The 8991-nt window shown below is 40.4% G+C and overlaps 1 non-coding gene across 1 annotated transcript; it reads right to left on the bottom strand.

Moving 5' to 3' along the window:
- Positions 1 to 4248: 4248 nt before the first annotated feature.
- LOC130971846 (small nucleolar RNA R71) lies at positions 4249 to 4356 on the bottom strand. The gene has a single exon (XR_009083052.1). It is a non-coding gene; the product is annotated as a small nucleolar RNA R71 (small nucleolar RNA).
- Between the last annotated feature and the right edge of the window lie 4635 nt (positions 4357 to 8991).

The following is an 8991-nucleotide window of genomic DNA, read 5'->3' as shown; positions in this document are numbered from 1 at the left end:
GTGCTTATTTATTTTACACCCTTGCTCGCTCGTAACGATATAAGTTAAATAGAAAGAAAACGTTACTCGTAAAATTGGCAACGTTCTAACAACGAAAAGGCACATATATTATGTAATAGTTAATAATTGGGAAGAACAAGTTGGGAACACTTGGCTTCTAAAATAATAAAATAATGCGGAAGAGGCAGTTTTTCGTAAAAGCTTTAGAAAGACAACTTTAAACGCAGAATCTCTTAATTACCTTCATAAAACACTTAGGGAGTGGTAATAACATATTAGTGAGGCAAAGTGATGAGCGGATAATTTGTATACTTTTTGGCATTGTTTTTAGTATGTTTTTAGTATGATCTAGTTAGTTTTTAGTATATTTTTATTAGTTTTTAATTAAAATTCACTTTTCTGGACTTTACTATGAGTTTGTGTGTTTTTCTGTGATTTCAGGTATTTTCTGGCTGAAATTGAGGGACCCGAGCAAAAATCTGATCCAGAGACTCAAAAGGACTGCAGATGCTGTTGGATTCTGACCTCCCTGCACTCGAAGTGGATTTTCTGGAGCTACAGAAGCCCAATTGGCGCGCTCTCAACGGCGGTGGAAAGTAGACATCCTGGGCTTTCCAGCAATATATAATAGTCCATACTTTGCCCAAGATTTGATGGCCCAAACCGGCGTTCAAAGTCACCTCAAGAAATCCCAGCGTTAAACGCTGGAACTGGCACCCAAATGGGAGTTAAACGCCCAAACTGGCACCAAAGCTGGCGTTTAACTCCAAGAAGAGTCTCTACACGAAATTGCTTCATTGCTCAGCCCAAGCACACACCAAGTGGGCCCGGAAGAGGATTTTTATGTCATTTACTCATTTCTGTACACCCTAGGCTACTAGTTTCTTATAAGTAGGACCTTTACTATTGTATAGAAATCTTTTGATCACTTTTAGATCTCTAGATCATCTTTGGACATTTTAGTTCTTAGATCATTGGGAGGCTGGCCATTCGGCCATGCCTAGACCTTATGCTTATGTATTTTCAACGGTGGAGTTTCTACACACCATAGATTGAGGTGTGGAGCTCTGCTGTACCTCGAGTATTAATGCAATTACTATTGTTCTTTCATTCAAATTCCGCTTGTTCTTTATCCAAGATATCACTTGTTCTTCAACATGATGAAGGTGATGATTGACGCCCATCACCATTCTCACTCATGAACAAAGTGACTGACAACCACTCTTGTTCTACAAGCATTTGAGGCTTGGTGAATATCTCTTGGATTCCTGATTGCACGATGCATGGTTGATCGCCTGACACCGAGTGCTCGCCTGACAAACGAGCCAACCATTCCGTGAGATCAGAGTCTTCGTGGTATAGGCAAGAACTGATGGCAGCATTCAAGAGAATCCGGAAGGTCTAACCTTGTCTGTGGTATTCTGAGTAGGATTCAATGATTGAATGACTGTGACGTGCTTCAAACCTGTAACCTACTGGGCGTTAGTGACAGACGCAAAAGAGTTATTCTATTCCGGTAGGGGAGGGAACCACACCGGTGATTGGCAGCACTGTGACAGAGTGTGTGCATTAGCTTTCACTGCGAGGATGGGAGGTAGCTGCTGACAGCAGTGAGACCCTATACGAGCTTGCCATGGAAAGGAGTAAGAAGGGTTGGATGAAGACAGTAGGAAAGCAGAGAGACGGAAGGGAAGGCATCTTCATGCGCTTATCTGAAGTTCCTACCAATGAATTACATAAGTATCACTATCTTTATCTTTTATGTTATTTTCGTTCATCACCATATATATCTGAGTTTGCCTGACTAAGATTTACAAGATGACCATAGCTTGCTTCAATACTAACAATCTCCGTGGGATCGACCCTTACTCACGTAAGGTTTATTACTTGGACGACCCAGTGCACTTGCTGGTTAGTTGTGCGAAGTTGTGTAATGCCATGGTATTGAGCGCACCAAGTTTTTGGAGCCATTACCAGGGATTATGAGAGTTGTGAAAAAGTATAGTTCACAATTTCGCGCACCAAGTTTTTGGCGCCGTTGCCGGGGATTGTTCTAGTTTTGAGCAAGCCTTTGGTAACATCAGTGCCAAGATCCGGCAACAACATCAAATTTTTGGTGTTATTGCCCGGGATTGTTCAGGCTGGACAACTGACGGTTCATCTTGTTGCTTAGATTAGGTATTTTTTTTCGAAATTCTTGAAGATGAATTCTAGAGTTTCATGATGATTTGTTGAAATCTGGCTGGCTGAGAAGCCATGTCTAATCTGATTGGACCGAGGTTTCAACTTATCACCACAAGAGCTTGTTGATTTCGTATCAATCTTGCTTTTGGAGCAGTGATTTGCTAAGGCTTGGCTGACCTTTGGTCATGTCTAGTGTTTTGGACCGAAGCTTTCTTTGGAAGCTTGGCTGGCTGTGAAGCCATGTCTAATTCCTGGACCGGAGTCTTAGACTAGCATTGCACTGATTCCTGGAATTCTCATTAAGAATTTTGATACCTTCTTTTTCCACTTAATTTTCGAAAAACACAAAAAAATTAAAAAATTTGCAAAACCATAAAATCCAAAAATATTTCTTGTTTGAGTCTAGAGTCTCATCTTAAGTTTGGTGTCAAATGCATGTTTTTGTTATATTTTTCGAATCCATGCATATATTTCTTGTTTTGATCTTTAAATTCTATTGACTTGAGTGTTCATGTGTCTCATATAGTGTCAGTAGCACACAAACTGCTAAGTTTGGTGTCTTGCATGCATTGTTATTTGATTCTTGTTGCATTTTAATTATTAAAAATCCAAAAATATTTTTAATTTGTGTCTTTTCAAGTCAATGATACAAGGGATTGAAGATTCAGAACACGCTGCAGAGGAATTATACAGAAAAAGCTGAGCATTCAAAAATGCCCAGTGAAGAAGGCAGACTGGCGTTTAAACGCCAGCCAGGACACCTGGTTGGGCGTTTAACGCCCAAAAAGGTAGCATTTTGGGCGTTAAACGCCAGAATGTATACCATTCTGGGCGTTTAACGCCAGGATGGTGCTAGGGGGAAGATTTTGTTTTCAAATCAATTTTTTTCAAGTTTTTCAAAATCAAATCTTTTTCAAATCAAATCTTTTCACTCAAATGTTTTCAAAATTAATTTCTTTCCTTTCAAAGATACTTACTAACAATTAATGATTTGATTGAACATTTTTTGCCTTTTCTGTTAAGGAAGGTTTTATGTTTGAATCATATCTTTTCTTGTTAGGCAAGTCACTAATTTTCCAAATCAAATCTTTTAAAATGGTTTTCAAATCATATCTTCTCAATCACATCTTTTTAAGACAATAACCTTTCAATCATATTTTTTTTATCATATCTTTTTCAAATTAGTTTTCAATCAAATCCTTTTAGTTTCTAATTTCAAAATCTTTTTCAAAAATCACTTGATTTCTCTTCCACTTTCAATTTTCGAAAATTATCAATCAAATTTTCAAAATGTTTTCAAAATCTTTTAATTGAATTTTCGAAAATCCTCTTCCCTCCTTCTCACATCCTTCTATTTATGGAGTACCACTCCTTCTAAATGCACAATTCGAACCTTATCTAAGTAAAGTTCGAATTCTTCTTCTCCTTCTTCTTTCTATTTCTCTTTTCCTCTGACACTTCAAGGAATCTCTATACTGTGACATAGAGGATTCCATATTTTCTTGTTCTCTTCTCTTTCATATGAGCAGGAGCAGAGACAAAGGCATTCTTGTTGAAGCTGATCCTGAACCCGAAAGGACCTTGAAGAGAAAGCTAAGAGAAGCCAAAGCACAACTCTCTTTAGAGGACCTGACCGAATTCTTCAAAGAAGAAGAACACATGGCAGCCGAAAACAACAACAATGCCAACAATGCAAGGAAGGTGCTGGGTGACTTCACTGCACCTACTCCTGATTTCTATGGGAGAAGCATCTCTATCCCTGCCATTGGAGCAAACAACTTTGAGCTTAAGCCTCAATTAGTTTCTCTAATGCAACAGAATTGCAAGTTCCATGGACTTCCAATGGAAGATCCTCATCAGTTTTTAGCTGAATTCTTGCAAATCTGTGACACAGTCAAGACTAATGGGGTTAACCCTGAGGTCTATAGACTGATGCTATTCCCTTTTGCTGTAAGAGACAGAGCTAGAATATGGTTGGATTCTCAACCTAAAGAAAGCCTGGACTCTTGGGAAAAGCTAGTCAATGCCTTCTTGGCAAAGTTCTTTCCACCACAAAGATGGAGTAAGCTTAGAGTGGAAGTCCAAACCTTCAGACAGAAGGATGGAGAATCCCTCTATGAAGCTTGGGAAAGATACAAACAATTAATCAGAAGATGTCCTTCAGACATGCTTTCTGAATGGAGCATCATAGGTATTTTCTATGATGGTCTCTCTGAACTATCTAAGATGTCCTTGGATAGCTCTGCTGGAGGATCTCTTCATCTGAAGAAGACGCCTGCAGAAGCTCAAGAATTGATTGAAATGGTTGCAAATAACCAATTCATGTACACTTCTGAAAGAAATCCTGTGAACAATGGGACTAGTCAGAAGAAAGGAGTTCTTGAGATTGACACTCTGAATGCCATATTGGCTCAGAACAAGATATTGACTCAACAAGTCAATTTGATTTCTCAAAGTCTGTCTGGAATGCAAAATGCACCAAACAGTACTAAGGATGCTTCATCTGAGGAAGAAGCTTATGATCCTGAGAACCCTTCCATGGAAGAGGTGAATTACCTAGGAGAACCCTATGGAAATACCTACAATTCTTCATGGAGAAATCACCCAAATCTCTCATGGAAGAATCAAGAGAGACCTCAACAAGGTTTCAATAACAATAATGGTGGAAGAAACAGGTTTAGCAATGGCAAGCCTTTTCCATCATCTTCTCAGCAACAGACAGAGAGTTCTAAGCAGAATACTTCTGACTTAGCAACAATGGTCTCTGATCTAATAAAGACCACTCAAAGTTTCATGAATGAAACAAGGTCCTCCATCAGAAATTTGGAAGGACAAGTGGGTCAGCTGAGCAAGAAGGTTACTGAACTCCCTCCTAGTACTCTCCCAAGTAATACAGAAGAAAATCCAAAAGGAGAGTGCAAGGCCATCAACATGGCCGAATATGGAGAGGAAAGAGAGGAAGAAGACGCCACTAAGAAAGACCCCAGTGGGCGTGCACCACTCTCCTCTGAGTTCCTCAATGAGGAACAATGGGAATCTGAGGCTCAAAATGAGACCATAGAGATTCCATTGGACTTACTTCTGCCATTCATGAGCTCTGATGAGTATTCTTCCTCTGAAGAGGATGAGTATGTCACTGAAGAGCAAGTTGCTAAATACCTTGGAGCAATCATGAAACTAAATGACAAGTTATTTGGAAATGAGACTTGGGAGGATGAACCCCCCTTGCTCACCAAATAACTGGATGACTTGTCTAGGCAGAAACTGCCTCAAAAGAGGCAGGATCCTGGGAAGTTTTCTATACCTTGTACCATAGGCACCATGACCTTCAAGAAGGCCTTGTGTGACTTAGGGTCAAGTGTAAACCTCATGCCCCTCTCTGTAATGGAGAAATTAGGGATCCTTGAGGTGCAAGCTGCAAAGATCTCACTAGAGATGGCAGACAACTCAAGAAAACAAGCCCATGGACTTGTAGAGGATGTTCTGGTTAAAGTTAAAGACCAGTACATTCCTACTGATTTCATAGTCCTAGAGACTGGGAAGTGCATGGATGAATCCATCATCCTTGGCAGACCCTTCCTAGCCACAGCAAAGGCTGTGATTGATGTTGACAGAGGAGAGTTAATCATTCAAGTGAATGAAAAATCCTTGGTGTTTAAGGCCCAAGGATATCCCTCTGTCATCTTGGAGAGGAAGCATGAAGAGCTCCTCTCAAAACAGAGCCAAACAGAGCCCCCACAGTCAAACTCTAAGTTTGGTGTTGGGAGGCTACAACCAAACTCTAAGTTTGGTGTTGAACCCCCACATTCAAACTCTAAGTTTGGTGTTGGGAGGTTCCAACACGGTTCTGAGCATTTCTGAGGCTCCATGAGAGCCCTCTGTCAAGCTAATGACATTAAAGAAGCGCTTGTTGGGAGGCAACCCAATGTTTTATAATTAATTATTTTCTTTTGTTATTTTATCTTTTTTGTAGGTTGATGATCATAAGAAGTCACAAAAACAATGAAAAAAGCAAAAACAGAATGAAAAATAGGAAGAAAAATAGCACACCCTGGAGGAGAAGAAACTGGCGTTCAAACGCCAGTAATGCTAGCTGTTGGGCGTTTAACGCCCAGTCTGGCACCATTCTAGGCGTTTAACGCCAGAAAGGGGCACCAGACTGGCGTTAAATGCCAGTAAAGGGCAAGAACCTGGCGTTAAACGCCAGGAATGGGCACCAGCCCGGCGTTTAACGCCAGAAATGGCTCAAAACGTGATTTTGAGCAACATTTGGTGCAGGGATGACTTTTCCTTGACACTACAGGATCTGTGGACCCCACAGGACCCTACCATCACTCTCTCTTCTTCCCCCATTCACCAATCACCTCAACACCTCTTCCCCAAAAACCCCTCACCTATCAAATCCCATCTTTCTCTTCACCACTCACATCCATCCTTCATAAAACCCCACCAACCTCACCCTTCAAATTCAAACCACTTTCCCTCCCAAACCCACCCATAATGGCCGAACCTTTACCCCCCTCTCTCCTATAAATACCCTTCTTCAACTCTTCATTTTCACACAACCTAAACCCCCTTTCTTACCCTTCTTGGCCGAACACACTACCATCTCCCTTCTTCCTCATTCTTCTTCTTCTACTCTCTTCTTTCTTCTTTTGCTCGAGGACGAGCAAACATTTTAAGTTTGGTGTGGTAAAAGCGTTGCTTTTTCATTTTTCCATAACCATTTATGGCATCCAAGGCCGGAGAAACCTCTAAAAAGAGGAAAGGGAAGGCAAAAGCTTCCACCTCCGAGTCATGGGAGATGGATAGATTCCTCTCAAGGGTGCATCAAGACCACTTCTATGAAGTTGTGGCCTTGAAGAAGGTGATCTCCGAGGTTCCCTTTTCACTCAAAAAGGGTGAATATCCGGAGATCCGCCATGAGATCCGAAGAAGAGGTTGGGAAGTACTTACCAACCCCATTCAACAAGTCGGAATCTTGATGGTTCAAGAGTTCTATGCCAATGCATGGATCACAAAGAACCATGACCAAAGTGTGAACCCGAATCCAAAGAATTATCTCACTATGGTTCGGGGGAAATACTTGGATTTTAGTCCGGAGAGTGTGAGGGTGGCGTTCAACTTGCCTATGATGCAAGGAGATGAGCATCCTTACACTAGAAGGGTCAACTTTGATCAAAGGTTGGACCAAGTCCTCACAGTCATATGTGAAGAGGGCGCACAATGGAAGCAAGATTCAAGAGGAAAGCCGGTCCAATTGAGAAGGCATGACCTCAAGCCCGTGGCTAGAGGATGGTTAGAGTTCATACAACGCTCAATCATCCCCACTAGCAACCGGTCCGAAGTTACCATAGACCGGGCCATCATGATTCATAGCATCATGATTGGAGAAGAAATAGAGGTTCATGAGGTTATAGCCCAAGAACTCTATAAGGTGGCGGACAAGACCTCCACCTTGGCAAGGTTAGCCTTTCCTCATCTCATTTGTCACCTCTGTTATTCAGTTGGAGTTGACATAGAGGGAGACATTCCCATTGATGAGGACAAGCCCATCACCAAGAAAAGGATGGAGTACACAAGAGATCTCACTCATCATGAGATCCCTGAGATTCCTCAAGGGATGAATTTTCCTCCACAAAACTATTGGGAGCAACTAAACACCTCCCTAGGAGAACTAAGTTCCAACATGGGACAACTAAGGGTGGAGCATCAAGAACACTCCATCATCCTTCATGAAATTAGAGAAGATCAAAGAATCATGAAGGAGGAGCAACAAAGACAAGGAAGAGACATTGAGGAGCTCAAGCACTCCATAGGATCTTCAAGAGCAAGAAAGAGCCGCCATCACTAAGGTGGACCCGTTCTTTGATTTCCTTGTTATTTGTTCTTCTGTTTTTCGAATTTTAATGCTTATGTTTATCCATGTTTGTGTCTTATGATCATTAGTGTCTTAGTGTCTATGCCTTAAAGTTATGAATGTCCTATGAATCCATCACCTTTCTTCAATAAAAACGTGCCTAATTGATAAAAGAAAGAATTGCATGAATTTTGAATTTTATAATAGTTTAATTATTTTGATGTGGTGGCAATATTTTTGTTCTCTGAATGTATGCTTAAACAGTGCATATGTCTTTTGAATTTGTGGTTCATGAATGTTGGCTCTTGAAAGAATGATGAAAAAGGAGACATGTTACTGAGGATCTGAAAAATCAATAAAATGATTCTTGAAGCAAGAAAAAGCATTTCAAAAAAAAAAAAAAACCGAAAAAAAAAAACCGAAAAAAAAGAAAAAAAAGAGAAAGAGAAAAAGAAAGAAAAAGAAAGAAATAAAGTTGTGATTCAAGGCAAATAAGAGTGTGCTTAAGAACCCTGGACACCTCTAATTGGGGACTTTAGCAAAGCTGAGTCACAATCTGAAAAGGTTCACCCAATTATGTGTCTGTGGCATGTATGTATCCGGTGGTAATACTGGAAGACAGAGTGCTTTGGGCCACAGCCAAGACTCAATAAATAGCTATGTTCAAGAATCATCATACTTTACTAGGAGAATCATTAACACTATCTGGATTCTAAGTTCCTAAAGAAGCCAATCATTCTGAATTACAAGGGATAGAGTGAGATGCCAACACTATTCAGAGGCAAAAAGTAAAAGCCCCGCTCATCTAATTAATACTGATCTTCATAGATGTTTTTGGAGTTCATTGCATATTCTCTTCTTTTTATCTTATTTGATCTTCAGTTGCTTGGGGACAAGCAACAATTTAAGTTTGGTGTTGTGATGAGCGGATAATTTGTATACTTTTT

Source organism: Arachis stenosperma, chromosome 3 (genome assembly GCF_014773155.1).
Source record: "Arachis stenosperma cultivar V10309 chromosome 3, arast.V10309.gnm1.PFL2, whole genome shotgun sequence".
NCBI lineage: Eukaryota > Viridiplantae > Streptophyta > Magnoliopsida > Fabales > Fabaceae > Arachis > Arachis stenosperma.
The sequence above is the reverse complement of the archived record's forward strand: the minus strand, read 5'-3'. Positions and strand labels throughout refer to the sequence as shown.